The sequence below is a fragment of the Notechis scutatus genome, chromosome 5 (genome assembly GCF_049901735.1).
Source record: "Notechis scutatus isolate UNSWTSFEM ecotype Mainland chromosome 5, rNotScu1.2, whole genome shotgun sequence".
In the NCBI taxonomy this organism is placed as follows: Eukaryota; Metazoa; Chordata; class Lepidosauria; order Squamata; family Elapidae; genus Notechis; species Notechis scutatus.
In genome coordinates this window covers 63,502,761-63,520,257 of record NC_142013.1, presented here as the reverse complement: position 1 = coordinate 63,520,257, position 17,497 = coordinate 63,502,761, and the positions used below count along the sequence as shown (strand labels likewise).

Below are 17,497 nucleotides of genomic sequence, written 5' to 3'. Positions count from 1 at the left end.
GGTGAAAATGGTGTCCGAATTCCAACGAGGTGTCATTTGTTCTCTCTTCAGCTCAGAATCCCATCCTTGTCACCAGTGTTAAGTGGGCTCGCAAAGTAAAGAGGCAGGACGCGGCAGGAGCAGGTAAAAGTCTTTTTATTTTGTCTTAAGCAAAAAGCTGCTCAGCCGTGGCAGGTGACGGCTTTTGCAGCCGGCGCTGTCCAAAGCTTCAGCCACTGATGGGACATTATTTCTCCTGCCAGTGGCTGGGCCAATGAGTGGAGTCTGTCAGCCGACTCCACTCTATGGCCATATATGGTAATACGTAACAGGAAGGAATTTGGAATTGACTACATTTCAGGTTCTGGGATTTCTGATAAACAACTGAGATGGTATAAAAAAGATTCAGCTTGAAGTACTTTGGAATTTAGCTGTGCTCTATAATTGCAAAGTTAATAAAAAAGGAATTAATACAGCAGGAGCTAAATCAAGCAAGTACAACTACTGTGAGTACTCTTGAATATTATTAACTCAAAACCCTGCCTGTGCTTTGCCATATTTAAGAGAAACACAACTTCTGACACAGGAGTTTCTTTTTAAAGTCCATTAATAAATGGAGTACATTCTTTTTAAACAACAAAATTGCCAAATGACATCATGCCATGTTTTCCTCAGATATTGAATTGAGCCAATTGAATAATAAAAAGTATTATTTTGTTTTATATTTGGTTAGTGTAGAAAATATTTTTATTTATCATACTTATTTGTTGCCCATCTCATAGAAACTCTGGGTAGTGTACAATAAAATCATAAAAATAGTAATTACAAGGAATCTAGAATTAAAATATGAATATTATAATATTACAAAAAATAGAGAAAAACTAAAGAATTAGGGAGAACATTAGGTGTTATACACAATGTAACCACTTCATTAAATACCCTTTTCTGTGAGACTCCTCCCTAGGCTGTTGAGATAACCAGGTAATGGTATATGGAAATGACCTTGAAGGAAAAGAGTATAGGAAACAATCAGAAAAAAAAGGGAGCTGAATGGTTGCTTATTAGTCAGAGAAAAAAACTTAGGAAATACCCACTCTAACTGACCAGGCCTAAAAAGGTGGGAGATTTGTACTTTCAGACTTGCATGATTCTGTTAATGAGGTTAAATATAGTCTGGATTCCAGGAGGGAGGGTTTGCATTCCAGAGAACAAGAAGCAACAAAGTTTGGTTGGGAGAAAGAAAATGGAGATAACTCTTTCCAAACAATTCTCAGAATATCTTTCATGATGCAAGTATCTTGAAATGTGGCAAGATTTCTGCCTATAGATGAGAAACAATAAAAGAAACTGCTCAGTGGCTTCCGGTTTGAGCTTCTTCAGCGACAGACCGAAACCTCATCTCTGCGAGGCTTTGATCCGTGCTCGCCGCTGGAGCGCCCCGAGCCGGCTGGCTTCGGGGCTAAGCCACCCTGTAGAGGTGGTGAAGATGGGAGAGACTGCCTGCAGGCTTGAGGAGAGCCACATCTCTCATCCCCAGCTGGCCATTACTCCCTTTCCTGAAGGCGGTTGCAGCGGTGATCAGAAATGGCCACCACAAAGAAGAACTCGACCGGAAAAGAATGTGCAGGAGGAAGATAAGAAGAGAAAGTTTTGGTTGACCAGGTCAAACAGCAAAAGCAACAAATGAGGTACCCTGGAATTGAAACTATTAAAAAACAATAACATTGTTCCCTAAGAAGATTTTTAAGCTGCGAAGGAGAGAGAAAAGGGAAAAGATTTGGGTTTTTTTCCCTCCTTTTCCTATACTGACAGCTGAGAGACTTAAGTAAGAAATTGGAAAAAAATCCACTTTGACATCAATAGGCATTTAATGCTGAAAATAAAAAGTCAAAGGGATAATAAAGATTTCTGGATAATCAAAAGCTTTTGAAAACAGGAAATGAGATAGGAAGAATAAAAGGGCAGGATCTGGAAGGGAGGAGACTGCCTGGAATTAAAAAAGAACTTATAGCAAAATCTCAACAAGACTTCCAAAAGATACATTCTAACTGAAATATTGCAACAAAAACCCCAGGAAGAGAAAGTTGAAAAAGAAATAAGAAGATATAACTCGGGACTATCTGGATTACTTGATAATTTCTGGATTCTTGGTTATTGTTTTGAATGACTAAAATCAATCGGGTGGTTGTTTAAAACTGTTTAAAATGGCTCCACTTTTAGAAGAACTGAAAATGGAACTTAAATAGGACAAAGAAGATGCACAAGAAGGGAGAGGTTCTTTTGGCTTTGTAGTTCAGTTTTTAGAAATGGAGATTTGGAATTATGAGAAACAACAAGAAATGCCTGCAGAACAAGAAGATTGCGACAAAGAAGAAGCCATCTTTAATGAACAAGTAATCTTAGATGGGGGGGAAAAAGGAAAGGGGGGAAAGAGAATGGAAAGTTTAAGATTGGGAAAAACAACTCCCCCCAAAAAATAGAGCAAAAAAAAAAAGTATAAAATCAGAAAGCAACAGAAGAGGGGAAATAGAGAAACAGGGCCTATTTAGAGATAATGGGTGAAAATTTAATGGAAAAAGGGATTCTGCAAAGGTACATAAGATAGTATGGTTATATTAGAAACAGAAATAATTTTAGAAAATATGAAACAATGTATAATTAAAATGTCTGATAAAATAGCTATTGTAATTCAGTGGAATGCTTGTCAATAAATAAATGTAACAAAAGGTATATTTAATGATTTATAAAACATGCATGAAGAGAAATAAGGGAAAAATTAATTATGGAGATTATATGTGTCTTTAAGGAAGTATGATATTTAATTGAAAAGAAGTGTTAAAGATGTTAAGATTTTAATGATTATTAATGATAGAACTGAACTGGAACGGAATGAGGGTTTATAATTACATATATTTACAATCTTTTTTTTTAAAGAATATAGTGTGTATTATAAGAATGTACCAAGCAGAATTCGATTGGAAGTTATGTATTATGTATTATATTGAAGGTCATAACCTTAAGGTATATATTGAAGTTTAAATAAGAGTTGAATGGATGTAATTAAAAGATATAAAGGTGTCATACTCCAATTAGTAACTACAGGAGAAAACTTGTTGAAACAGAACAGACAAAAGTATAAATATAATGATTTGAATTGAGATGAGATAATCAAATTAAAATTGAGAAAATCAAAACAGGGGAAAAACTATATAGAAAATGTAAAATAGTATAAGATAAGGAATATAATACAAAAAGGAGTATGAAATTGAGTTTTGTGTCTGTATAAAGAAGTTCAACCCGGGACCATGCTATTTTCAAAAAAGATGTTTTATTTGTATTTTGTATGTGTGAAAACCCAAATAAAACTTTATTTAAAAAAAAAGAAAGAAAGAAACTGCTCAGAGTAATTCCCCATACCTTCCTTGGTTCTTGGGGCCTGATGGTTAATGCAGCTTTATAATAAAATAGAATAGCTCATCAGGGCAGTGTTCTCTATCTGGTTTATCTGGGAGAGCTGACATAAATCTTGCAAGTCTGAAAGAACAAATCTCCCACCTTCTTTTTTACAGCCTGATCAGTTAGGGTATGTCTTTTTAAAGCTTCTTTGATCATTAACTTAATGAGGGCTTCTCATCTTGTCTGATTATTCCCTAGGCAGCAACTCTTCCTCTCATCCCTCAAGATCATTTGCACATACGGAGGGCGGGGCTTGAGTGGCAGTGAAAAGACGGTTTTCTTGGGGCTCCGAGAAAGCCGCCGATACCCCCGCAGATAGACAGTCCCAGTGGACCCGAACCGTCCTGGTGAGACAGTAAGTGAAAGGAGCGCATTGGGTCCACTGGGATCGTCTGGAAATTTATTCCTACTACCACACCATTCAAAGGGTATTCATCCCAAATTGTATAGCTAAAGGTTTGTAGAGATTCTCAGTCATCCAGGTCAAGGTTGTCCCAAAGGTGTTTTTTCTGGAGGCAACTGGATTTCCTTAGGTTTTTTTGAAGATGTTTCGTTTCTCATCCAAGACTCTTCTTAGCTGTGACAGGATCCATTCCCCACTATCTTGTCACAGCTGTAAGTAGGAATGGATTTCTAGAGGAAAAATTGCAGACTACAGGAACCAGGAGCACTACTCAGATGACCCTGAAGACACAGATAAATCTCTCCAAGTGCTTCAATGACCCACTAAAAGGATGCAGATTACCAGTCGTCTGCAAGGAATATAAATCCTTCCATTCCCCACTATCCTGCCAGAGCTGAAGAAGCTTCTTGGGTGAGAAGTGAAACATCTTCAAAAGAAAAAACAAGAAAGTCCAGTTGCCTCCAGAAAAAAACACTTTTGGGATATCTAAATAGCTATTTGCAAACAATAGTTTATGGATTAACAATGGTTTATGGATTCAGAGCTGAAGAAGCTTCTTGGATGAGAAGTGAAATGTCTTCAAAAGAAAAACCTGAAAGTCCAGTTGCCTCTTGAAAAAACACCTTTGGGACCACCATGACCTGGATGACTGGGAATCTACATAGACATATGGATTAACAAGTTAAAATCTATCCAATTATAATTTCATCAACAAAGTATTATTAATCAGTGTGTGGTGTGTTCATCCAGCAATTTGTTCTGGATGCCTACTATTTCTAAATAATCTTCTGAATTCCAGCTTTTATGGGTTCCCTTTACTAATGCCACACAAAATCCACATGCATCAATATCATATGATATAAATGCTAATTAATAATACATAATATCTGTGGTATATGATTATCAATTGTCTTCCCAGATTTGTTTTTTGGGGATTAAAGAATTAGGTCAAATCAAATCAGAAGAAAAAATTAAAAATATATACACTTGTCAGCCATGGATTTTCCAGCATGGATTTTTGCAGAGTGCTTGCTATTGGCTGCCATAGAAATGGGAAAGAGGGCTTGGGCATTTGGGATAGGGAAGTGAGCTGGTGTGTAGTGGTCCCATGAGAACTGGAATGTGTAATCTTCACATGTTTTGAATCAGATCTTGCCTTGCTTTTGCTGCTATAATTTCAAACTTAATAAAAGTACTTCTCTAATAAATGGAATTGGGGTTTTTCCTTCTTAAATTTTGAATGGAGACAGGCCTGACACTTGTTTTGATTTTGATCTTAGGATTTTAGGATTATACTGGTAAGCCAAGAACTCAGCCAAAACTTGGAAAATTCTGTCATTTTAGCTGTACACTTTTGTGCTCCTGCCACAGGTTTTACCTGTGCAAATTGTACTATTGTCAGATCATATTTAAAACTGACAACATGAACTGACAATTTATTAGCATAGGTTAAAATCAATGCCTGCTTATATTACAGTCCATTTGCTACTCACATATTTTTTTCCAACCACAGTCTTTATTACATATATTTCAGAGAACAAAAATATATTTAAAGGTTAGGTTCAGTCTTAAAAGAAAAAAGAAGAAGAAACAAAGCAGAAGAATACTGATTCTTAGGACAAAGAAATCAAAACACTAGAAAGATATGAAGGCAATAAAACAATTATTTCTGCAATCAAAATTACATTTCATATTCATATTAATATGCTTAGTAAGCTTAAAATAGATCAAATGATATATGATATGTGTGAAATAATGAATTAGAACTGTTTTATTTTCAAAATTGTAAACGTATTTGTCATTCTGACATTATACAGGTATTTAGGTTTCCTGTATGCAATTCTGATAGTGAATTATGCTATGCATAATGTTATGTATCAATATGAATTTGAATAAATTTAAATGATTCCGCCCTGCTAATAAAGCAAATATTTTTAAGCAAATACACTGGGTAAATGCTTTATTATTCTGCTAGATTTTGCAGCTTAAGAAACTCATTGAAATGGATAATTTTTAAAATTATCAATATTGGTGTCAACATATATTTCAAAGTAACTATATTTTAAATTGTTACTTGTATTTTTATGTACTAATAATGAAGAAATGCATAAATAAATAATATTATAAAATATCTGTTTTGGTGATTTCTGGAAAAAGGAAAATATTATTTAAAGTTTGCTACAAATGTACTTTGGTAGCATCATATATCAGTGAAAGAAACTACTATTTGCTATTTGTTATGCAAACTACCTTTTGCCATTATGTTTCCAAGAGTCTCCTTTAGACTTCTTGATAACAGAAACTTTTTCCAGAATCCTTTCATGTTAGGAATAGCATTTCTAATTTTGGAAATAGCACTGACACTTTTATGTTTCTAATTACAAAAATGCTTTCTGTTCCAGTTGCCACATAATTGCTGAGTTTATAGAAAAAGTATGCTACAAATAAGGTGAATTAGAAAATGATACATCAAGGACATTTACCTTGCAATCTGGTTGGCACATTTTCCAAAGAATTAGCAATCTTCACATTCCAAGAATCAACTCAAGCAAGATAGGCTTCAAAGAAATTCTGGAACAAAGCTGATACCCCTCAATTATTATTATTTTTTTACCACCATTCCTTATATTCCTTTTTTTACCATGATTCCTTATATTCAGAGATGATATTCAGCAGGGTCTGACCAGTTCTGGAGAACCAGTAACGGAAATTTTGAGTGGTTTGGAGAACCGACAAATACCATCTCTGACTGGAGATTTTACAGTATCCTTCCCCTGCCGTGCCACAGAATCAGTAGTAAAAAAAATTGAATCCCACCACTGCTTATATTTAAGTGTATTTAAGAATCCGTGAATTTTAGAAACAGAGTTTGCAGAAAACCTACATGTTACATAACATTGTGTAGGGAGAAATAATAACAATGTATTAAAATGGAATATTATGCAGGTGATCTTAAATATCAGTGATTGTGTAGTCCAGTTCAAATATAGGACATTTAATACTTTAATGCTTCTTTGTGTGTGTGTTTATCTCACTATCTCTGTCTTTATTTTCTGTCTGTTTTTTCTTCCTCTCTCTCTCTCTCTCTCCCTCCCTCCCTCCCTCCTTCCCCCCCTCTCTCTCTTGCCAAGTGCAAGAAACTAGGACTACTTCATGAATATACACTAGTATGTAGTTTATTGCTGATCACCTCTATTACAAGAATCTCACCAGATTGTCTGTCTTCCCTTGAAATATTGACATACAGGTTTGACTTTGAACAGATATTGACATATAGGTGACTTCAGACATTTGTTCTCTTGAACTAACTCCATGCTGGAATGTTTTTTTTACTCCCCCTAGAACAGGGGTCCCCAACCACCGGTCCACGGACCGGTACCGGTCCGTGGAACAAATCCTACCGGGCCGCTGGTTTGCTGGGCGCCACCATCTTGTTTTGATGAAAAAGTGCTTCCGGTGAGCTTTTCCGGGTAGAAAGCTCACCGGAAGCACTTTTTCATCAAAACAAGATGGCGGCGCCCAGCGCTTCCGGTGAGCTTTTCCAGGTAGAAAGCTTTTCCGGGTAGAAAGCCGCGGCATAAAAAAGGTTGGGGATCACTGCCCTAGAAGGGTCCCTGCTTCTTTAGCCAATAACTTCACCACAAAAAAATCTAATGAAATTACCTCCATCAGTAAATAAGAAAAGTGAGATCTAAAGTATTTTATGATAAATAAGAAACCAGAAAGAATGGTAGCAGATCTGCAAAACCTTTCTACAAACATTGATCTTAGATTATGCAGATAAGAAAAATAAGAAACAGGTAGAATGAAATGTGTGTGTGTGTGTGTGTGTGTATTACTACAGAGTATTTTGGATTCTGTGTTACAGAAAAAAATCTTTATTTGAATAGCTACTGAATGATAATATTCTGATTTTTATATCCAGGTTCAAGTGTTAATAAGAAAAACAAACAAAAGTAAAGCAGTTCTTTATAGTTCACCTATGTTAGCTTCATAATTATTATACTTTGATACTTTTGTCACATTTGTATATTTCATCTTAAATTCTAATTAAAAACACTCCTTCTAATAAATAGTTTCCCCCTTAAAATATCAGTTTAAGTGCACCATCTCTAAGTACTACGTATTCATTAATTATCTCCCCTTTTAAATCCCATTAAACGTTTAACATTTTATTGCATTAAAATTAATAATCCCTTTAAAACTACATAGCGTAGTTTTAAATCAGATTCTGCATGGTTTTTCCCCTTTTTAATTTCATTAGATTTGTTTACAATTTCAAAAAAGAAGACATATTAATCTACTCATTTAATCCTGAACCCTGGTGTTAATTCCATTTCAGCTCTCCTCCTATATAATTTCATTTATTTCAGTACATTTAATACACAAATTCCATTAATTATTCCATTCATCTTTATATATTTAAACAAAAAAGCCTGCAATCCACTCCTAAAAAAATCTACTCCATTACAACCCTTCTTATTCTTTCATTTCAATTATTTCAATATATTTAATAAATATATTCCATTAGTTATTTCAGTTATCTCTATACATAAAAGAGCTTAAATTCCATTATCAAAAGTAACAGTTCTATTTTCCATCTTATCAGTCTATATGTCCCTTTTGCATAACTTTAAATTTGTTTATGTTACTCCTCAACACCTTGCAGAATCCCCTTTCTGAATATTAATCAACCATTATCTCTGTGTCTAATTAAGCAATTTCCCCCCACATTTTTACAATTTCCATATTTTTTTGTTTCCAAGTCCTTTTCTTATCCCTTTTTCCCCTCCTATTTTCCCCTTTATTCTTTCACTCCAGTTTTTGTCCCACTCTCTATTTGTAGCTTCCACCCTTCAAATTTCTGCCGATTCTTTTTATCTTTTTTACTTTTTGGAATATTCCCCTCTTTATTTAACTTCTTACATCTCCTCTATTTATTTCCCACTCCTTTCCTCTTTCTTTCCAGAATTCTTTGTTCTCGATGAAAATTAAAAATGGCCTCTTCTGTAGTATGCTCCACTTCCTCTTCTGTCTTTTGTCTTTGTTGTTCATGTTCTGCATTTGCATTTTCTATAAATTTTAAAACAAAGCTCAATGATTCACCATGCTCTTGTAATGTTTATTTTATGTTTCTAAGTTCCATTTTTAATTCCAGAAGAGATATCGCCATTTTAAACCTTTTCTATTTAACAATTTAATCCAAATAGTGTCTATGAAATTGATTTCCAACAATCAGCTTTTATTTTATTCCTCTCAAGTTTTGGTCCTCAATGCTAAATCCAATGCTAAATCCATACCAGAATCAACAGTTAATCCAAGGGCAGAATCTTCTTGTTTCTTTCTTCATTACAATGTTTCAGTTTTTCAAAGTTCTTGTTTTATTGTATCAATTTTCCATACAATTTTTAAGAAACAGTCTTTTAGAAAAAAAACACAAGTTAAATTTAACCAGTTAGATGCACTCTTTGTTATAATAGATCTTCACCCCCTATTTTTTTCCCCAGCTAATCAGAGCTTTTTAAACCACAGTCTTCCAAGAATAAAAATCAAATCCAATTAGTACTGAAATTTTCTCTTTAACAATCTATAGTTCAGCTTTACTTGTGCCTATATAGAATCAAAATATACTTATCCAAATTAGTTAGATGATTTCTGTTGTGAATCAATAAAAGTTAATAACTTAAATGCAAATCAGGGTTTGAAAACCTGCACACTTGATTGGTCCTTATACAACAACTTGGATTGGGCCAGAACTAGTCCCTGATTGGCCACTATTTGGACTATTCTTATTGGTTATTAGTTTGAACTTGTTGCTCATCTCATTGGTTAACAAGGTAGCAGCTAACCCTATAAAAGGGTTACTGCTGCCCATAGCCTTGCTCTGTTCTGTTCTATTTACTGTTATTAAAGAGTTGAAGTCACTGGTCAGATGTCTGGTCTCCATTATTCTCCATACTTAACACTGGCGACGAGGGTGGGATACGGAGACCGAAGAGCTGACTAACCTACAGAGCAACCAACAGAGCACGTGGTCGAACACGCACCATCAACGGCAACATGACCAGCGGTGCCGTACCACCCGCTCCATTCGACCCAGAAACCGAAGACTGGGAGTCGTACATGGATAGGTTCCAGATGTTTCTGGAGACCAACAATTTGAAAAATGCAACAGTCGGGAAAAAAAGAGCTATATTTCTAACCCACTGCGGGCCTACCGTGTTTAAAATGGCAAAGTCACTTGCCAAGCCAGCAGAGGTAAAAGAGATGGACTGGGACATCCTCGAACCTTTACTACGGGCTCACTACGCGCCCACCGTACCAACCCTAGTCAGAAGACACGAATATTACCGGAGGGACCAACAGAAAGGTGAAAGCCTTGCCGATTACATCGCGGACCTCCGCAACCTGGGAGGCCTCTGCGGATTCGCAGACTTAGAAGAAGCCCTCCGGGACCGCCTGGTTCTGGGCCTAGAAGACGGCACGATCCAGAGTAAAATTATGGCTAAGGGGGACATCAGCCTCACCGATGCCCTTAAAGAAGCCTCGGCAGCGGAGGCGACCAAGAAATCGGCAGCCCGAATGCGCCGCACCAACGCACCGCTACGTAAACTCGCCACTGATACCTCGCCTCGCTCAGAGAGACACCCGGTATCAACTCACCACGAAGACCTAGAGTCCCCGTCCGACAGCGATGAGGAAGAGGTCAACCGACTTCGAACGGAGCGAGACCAGTCCACACAACACTCATTTCGACCGTGTGCCGGCTGTGGAGCCAATCACCCACGATCCGGCTGCAAATTCCTCGACGCGCTCTGCCGAAATTGCGGGAGACGAGGTCACATCGCAAAGGTTTGCAGAAGCAAACAGAACTCCAAACCCCGACAGGCCGAATACCAGTCTTCAGGATTCTTCGGCACACACCGAGAAAAATTGAACCACTCCTACAGAAACAAACCGTCCACCACTTCCACCAGGTGCGAAGAAACCCGGCGGGAAGAGACCCACCAAACAATCACCATAGGCCACGCTACATCCCTTGATGCCGGAAAAATCCGAGTAAAGGTCGCCATCGAAAACAAACCTTGTGTGATGGAAGTGGACTCTGGTTCTTCCCTCTCGATGGTATCGTGGAAAACGCTACAACAGCTCATTCCGACGATTCGCCGCCAAGACCTTAACCCTCAAAGGGTTATACTCAAAGACTATCAGGGTAACAGAATTCCCGTTGTCGGGTCCCGCAGATTCCAGGTCTCATTCAAGGACTGCACCGTCGCACTACCACTGACTGTCGTGGACCGCGACAGGCCTAGCCTTTTAGGCCTTCAATGGTTCAGACCGCTTGGAATCACTGTAGCCGGAGTCCACAGGGCCGAGAGCAGCGATTGGGAGGAAGCACTCGTGCAAGAATTCCAAGACGTTTTTGCGAACGGACTAGGCAAGTACAAGGGGACCCCGATCTCGTTTAACTTGAACCCTGAGATAGCACCCATCCGCCTTAAGCCGCGTCGGGTGCCGTTCGCCTTGAAGCCTAAAATCGACGAACAACTCGATAAGCTAATAGCGCAGGGCGTACTGGAACCCACCGACCACACCCGTTGGGAAACCCCGATACTGACGCCTATCAAGCCTGATGGGTCCCTAAGAATTTGCGGAGACTACCGGGCCACCTTAAACCACGCACTGCAGCAAAGTGCATATCCAGTGCCGGTAGTGCAACACTTGCTCCATTCCCTGGGTGGCGGGAAAGTTTTCGCCAAACTAGATCTAGCCCAGGCGTATCAACAATTGCCTGTAGATCCAATCACAGCCGAGGCGCAAAGGATCGTAACGCATAGGGGCGCATTTAAATGCAACCGGCTCCAATTCGGGGTAAGCGTCGCCCCTGGAATCTTCCAGAGTTTAATGGAAAGGTTGTTACAAGGGATAAGAGGCGTTGTCCCATATTTCGACGATGTACTCATCGCCGCACCTAACAAAGACATTCTAGAAAAACGACTCAGAGAGGTTTTACGAAGATTCCAAAATGCAGGCCTCAGAGTAAAAAAAGATAAATGCCAGTTATGTACCGAAAAAGTAGAATTTCTGGGATATCTCCTGGACAGCCAAGGAATCCATCCCACCGAAGACAAATTACGGGCCATTAAAAAGGCCCCCACTCCAAGGAACAAGGCAGACCTACAGGCGTTCCTTGGACTTATCAATTTCTATAATGTTTTTTTACCCCACAAAGCAACGGTAGCTGAACCATTGCATAGACTCTTAGACAAAAAAGCAACGTGGGTGTGGGGACAACGGGAACAACATGCTTTCCAACAAGTAAAGAAATTGCTAACTTCTGATTCTGTACTTATGCAGTACAACGAGACTCTGCCGCTCACTATCACGTGTGACGCATCACCTTTTGGGGTTGGGGCAATTCTGGCCCACGTATTACCAAATGGAGCGGAAGCCCCCATCACGTTTTTTTCGCAGACCTTAGCTAAAGCTGAACGAAATTATAGTCAGCTGGACAAAGAAGCTTTAGCTATTGTGGCTGCAGTTAAAAGATTTCATGAATATGTTTATGGCCGTGCGTTTACAATAATCACTTATCATAAACCGCTACTGGGAATCATTGCGGGTAATAAACCAACCCCGTACATATTGTCCCCCAGAATGACCCGTTGGTCTGAATTCTTGGCGGCCTACAACTACACCTTGCAACATCGCCCGGGGAAATCAATTCTCCACGCTGATGCATTGAGCAGAACGCCACTTCCAGACTCTGTTGTAGATCCAGCCCCCACCATCTCAACACTACAGATCGAAGCTCTACATGTGCCACCATTGACGGCTAGAGACATTGCCTTTGAAACAAAACGTGACCCAGTTCTGCAACACATCCTACGCTGGGTTGAACGGGGGTGCCGACAGACCAAATAGCACCGGAATGGGCGCCTTTCAAAAGCCGCCAAACCGAGCTGTTTTCCCAGAAAGGCTGTATCTTGTGGGGCGATCGAGTCGTAATCCCTAGCAAATTGCAACAAACTGTTTTGGCGGTATTGCATGAAGGACATCCGGGTATCGTGCGGATGAAAGCACTTACACACAGCTACGCTTGGTGGCCGGGAATCGACAAAAGAATCGAGGCCTGGGTCGCTACTTGTCAACGTTGCCAAGACGTCAGCAACGCTCCGCCTAAAGCAATCCCGACCGAATGGGAAACTCCGAGGGGACCATGGTCCCGTATTCATATTGACTTTGCGGGGCCTACCAAAGGACACACTTTCCTTATTACTGTCGACGCCTATTCGAATTGGCTCGAGATCCATCGAATGAACACAACTACAACGGACTCAGTTATCAATAAATTAAACAGACTATTTGCCACACATGGGTTCCCAGACGTGTTGGTCTCGGACAACGGCCCACAGTTTACTGAGTTACCCTTTGAACAATATCTTGCTGATCGGGGCATCCGCCATGCGCTAACCTCGCCCGCGCACCCTGCGGCCAATGGACGTGCAGAACGCATGGTACAATTTGTAAAAAAGACCCTTCACAAAATGGAATTCGGCAACATCGACGAGAAAATCAATCGAATTCTCTTGTTACAGCATATCACGCCCCACAGCGTGACCAACAAAACACCCGCTGAACTTCTTATGGGGCAGAAACTACGATCGCACCTTGACCGGCTCCACCCTGCATTCACACCAGAAAAGCCCTTCGGCTCCAGCAGCAAATGCCGGGAATTTAAGGTAGGCGATTTAATCTTTGCCAAAAACTTTTCCGGCGACCCGTTGTGGATACCCGCAACCGTTACCCACCTCACCGGGCCTAGATCTTACCGCCTGCTAACAGACGATGGGAGGGTGTGGAAACGCCACATAGACCAACTCCGATCGAGATTACCACCCAGCGCCCATGACTCCCGGGTTCACCAACTCAAGGGGGAGAAATATCGAGGAATTGACTTTGATATGACAAATAGCAGGCCAACGGAAACCCTACGGCCCAGCGAGACACCGGAACGTGAAGCGGGGAGGGAGTTGACTTTTTCAGGGAACTTTAATACGGGGGAAACCGAACTGCAAAACCCCGAAGAAACACGGAGTAGCGGAGACAACCAGAGTGAAAGCAGCACGGAATCACCGTGCAGCGAAACAGAATTTAATAAAGATCATCCAAACGCTCCACCAGAACCGGACCTCAGACCAAAACCGGTGGAGCCTCGGAAATCATCCAGACAGACCAAACGGCCTGTCTATCTTGAGGATTTTATTACAGCTCCCCTCAAACGGAACCCAAGGGGGAGGGGTGTTGTGAATCAATAAAAGTTAATAACTTAAATGCAAATCAGGGTTTGAAAACCTGCACACTTGATTGGTCCTTATACAACAACTTGGATTGGGCCAGAACTAGTCCCTGATTGGCCACTATTTGGACTATTCTTATTGGTTATTAGTTTGAACTTGTTGCTCATCTCATTGGTTAACAAGGTAGCAGCTAACCCTATAAAAGGGTTACTGCTGCCCATAGCCTTGCTCTGTTCTGTTCTATTTACTGTTATTAAAGAGTTGAAGTCACTGGTCAGATGTCTGGTCTCCATTATTCTCCATACCTAACAATTTCTTTTTGCAGCTTCTACCTTTCTTGGTTCAAAGCCCCACCGCTGTCAAAAGTAATTCATGCCTTTTTTTCCTCCTTTCTCTTCACTGCTTTAAATCCTTCCTTAAAGATTATTGAAAAAAATTAATCCTGGGGGTATTTTCCATTTAACTATATCATCCCGTTCCTCCTGCTGTTTGCTTCTTTCTCTCTCCAGCACAATCTTATTCCGGCTTAATCTCCCCCCTCAGGGTGGCCACTTTAGACCACCGCTTCAGACGGCTTTGGGAGGGAGCAGTTCCCAAGCCAGGGAAGGGATTTGCGACTCCCCTGATGGTCTCCCCTTCCTCTGCCACCCCTACAAGGTGGCTTCTGCCCCAAATCTGACCAATTGGGGCTCTCCGATGCTGAAGCACGGACCAAAGCCATGGACAATAGCGGTTAGTGGTCCGTCTTCAGGGAAGTTCAAAACCAGATCACTTTTCATTCTTCTTGAAATGTTATAAGGAATTAACACAATGATAACATTCTGATCTGTATTTGTCCTATTACTGTAAGCTAGAAAAGGGAAAATGTATACTTTTAATAACAACAAAATCTTAGATTCAATAAATAGTGCACAAGAACCACCATCAAACTGTTAAAGTAATCACAGTCTTTTCAGATTTGTGCAGATCCTTCAAAGGCTGTTGGGGTCTCTGCATGTGTGTGCTTCACATTAAAGATGGCCCCAATGGAAACATTCTCTGTGAATATACAAACAGCTAGGAACAACTGTCAAAGCATTATTGAATAACCTATATGCACAATTATGTCCATTTTGTAGCTACCTTGTGATAACATATGTTGTAAAGTGCATTATTATAAAAACAGATTATTATGGGACTGATTTTCTTAAAACTTTCATTTTCAGTGATAAGTACAATATTATTTTCATTATGTATTGCACGCACTTATGCTTTTAAGCTTGTTATTTGATTTTAAAATTAGAATTCCTTGTTTATACTCTCTGTATAGTGAGCAAATCAATTCTTTTTATAAGCAGAAATAGGGCTAATAAAAATATGTATAGTTTTATAACAAAATAAACAAATGATCAGAAAGGACAATATCAAATAACTACAGAAGGTGAAAAAAAAGAATGGAACACACAATCTTTACCCTCAGGAGTTATAAGTTTATACAAGCATTACTTTATAAAGTCACTGTAAAACAATTTATGGTATTGTGATATGCTTAAAATATCAGAGGAAGAGGAAACAGTTAAGGAGAGCATGATAACATGGGCTAAAAATTGTGGCCACAATATTGAATTAGAACAATGGGAACGAATTTGGTGAACTAACTATAAATTAATGTTATCAGTCTCATATAAAGAAAATATTTATAAAATGTTCTATCGCTGGCATCTCCCACCAGCAAGACTTGCTAGGATGTTCCCTAATATGTCACCCTAATGTTGGAAATGTAACTTTAGCCAGGAAACGTATTTTCACATGTGGTGGAAATGTTCTAAAGCCCAAAAGATACAGACATGGTTAGAAGAGATGACAAAACTAAAGGTTAAATTCAACCCAGAGACTTTTCTACTTGGAATGACAGAACCGACACGGAGCAAAAAACACCAGCTTCTGATATCATATATCATTACAGCGGCAAGGATAGTCTTTGCCCAAAACTGGAAATCAACAATGACCCCCACAGATCTGGCAATAACTAATAAAATCCACCAATGTGCAGAAATGATTAGACTAACCATGTTACTAAAAAATAAGGAAGAGGGGGAGTTTTTTACAACTTGGAATATATGGTACAAATGGTTGTATAAAAAGGAAGTAAAGATGTCTAGTGAGACCAATTAAACAAACAACAAGGGAAAATGGAAATAAGGATAAATTTATATATAGCTATGTATATACGTAAAGTAATATAATTAAATAAATATTGTATTATAATTGTAATAATAACCAAAAAAAAGCAAGGATCTAGGAAACAAGTTATAGATTTACTTGTAACAAATGACTTTAATTGACACTTAGAAATGTACACTTCTATGAAAAGGTTGCAAAAATGTGAGAACATGTTTCTCTTTTTTTTTAAATATATTCTTTTTTTTTAAACTTTCAATAAACATATCTATATATCTATATCTATATCTATATCTATATATCTATATCTATATATCTATATCTATATATCTATATCTATATCTATATATCTATCTATCTATATATATATATCTATATCTATCTATCTATCTATCTATCTATATATCTCTATATATATATCAGTTGTACACTTATTCTTCTACACCAATAACATGATCTTCATATCAGACATTACCAAATATGAATATGTTAGTAACACAAAATGAAGTGCTCATATACTACTTAAAATATATAAATACAATGAATTATTAATACTGCTATAAAAACAACACAAGATAATATAAACTTCATTTGGGATTTTATTTATTATTAAGTGCAACAAAAGATACTTTTATTGGAATGTGCTATAGGACTCTCTACCAACAGACATCAGGAGAAAGAGCCCTGAATGAAGCATCTTCATATAAGTTTGGTTTGTATTTTAGAAAAGAAAGATAAAAGAAGCAGTACAATTACTGCATGATACTTAACCTTGATGCTTTGATAAGCTATTGAAAGAATCTCCTTGTTAATGGAATATCACCTGATATTATCAACATATAAAATAAAAACATTGTTTATATTACAATCTTCTTTTATACCATTTCATTCACATTTCAAAGGACAGCTGTGTGATGGGTTACAGGGGCATAAATGTATACATTTGACTCAAAATAAATTTATTTCCAAGTTATACTAATAAAAAATATTGTACCACTAGTATATAGAAAAAGTGAGCTCTATTATCAATATTAAGTGCAAATTCAGATACTGTTTCAATTCTATTAAACTCCCTTCTCCCTTCTCCCAATATATACAAATTGCTCATATATATGAAGGGGGGGGGATAGCAACATTACCTTATTTTGCTCAAAATAAGAAAAGCAAAGGAGTATAAATTCTGAACATGTGATTTATT

General features: G+C 38.3%; 1 protein-coding gene across 7 annotated transcripts in view; it reads right to left on the bottom strand.

The window, feature by feature from the left end:
• The window catches only part of DMD (dystrophin), a 1,185,061-nt gene that overhangs the window by 382,990 nt on the left and 784,574 nt on the right, over positions 1–17,497 (bottom strand). The window lies entirely within an intron of this gene.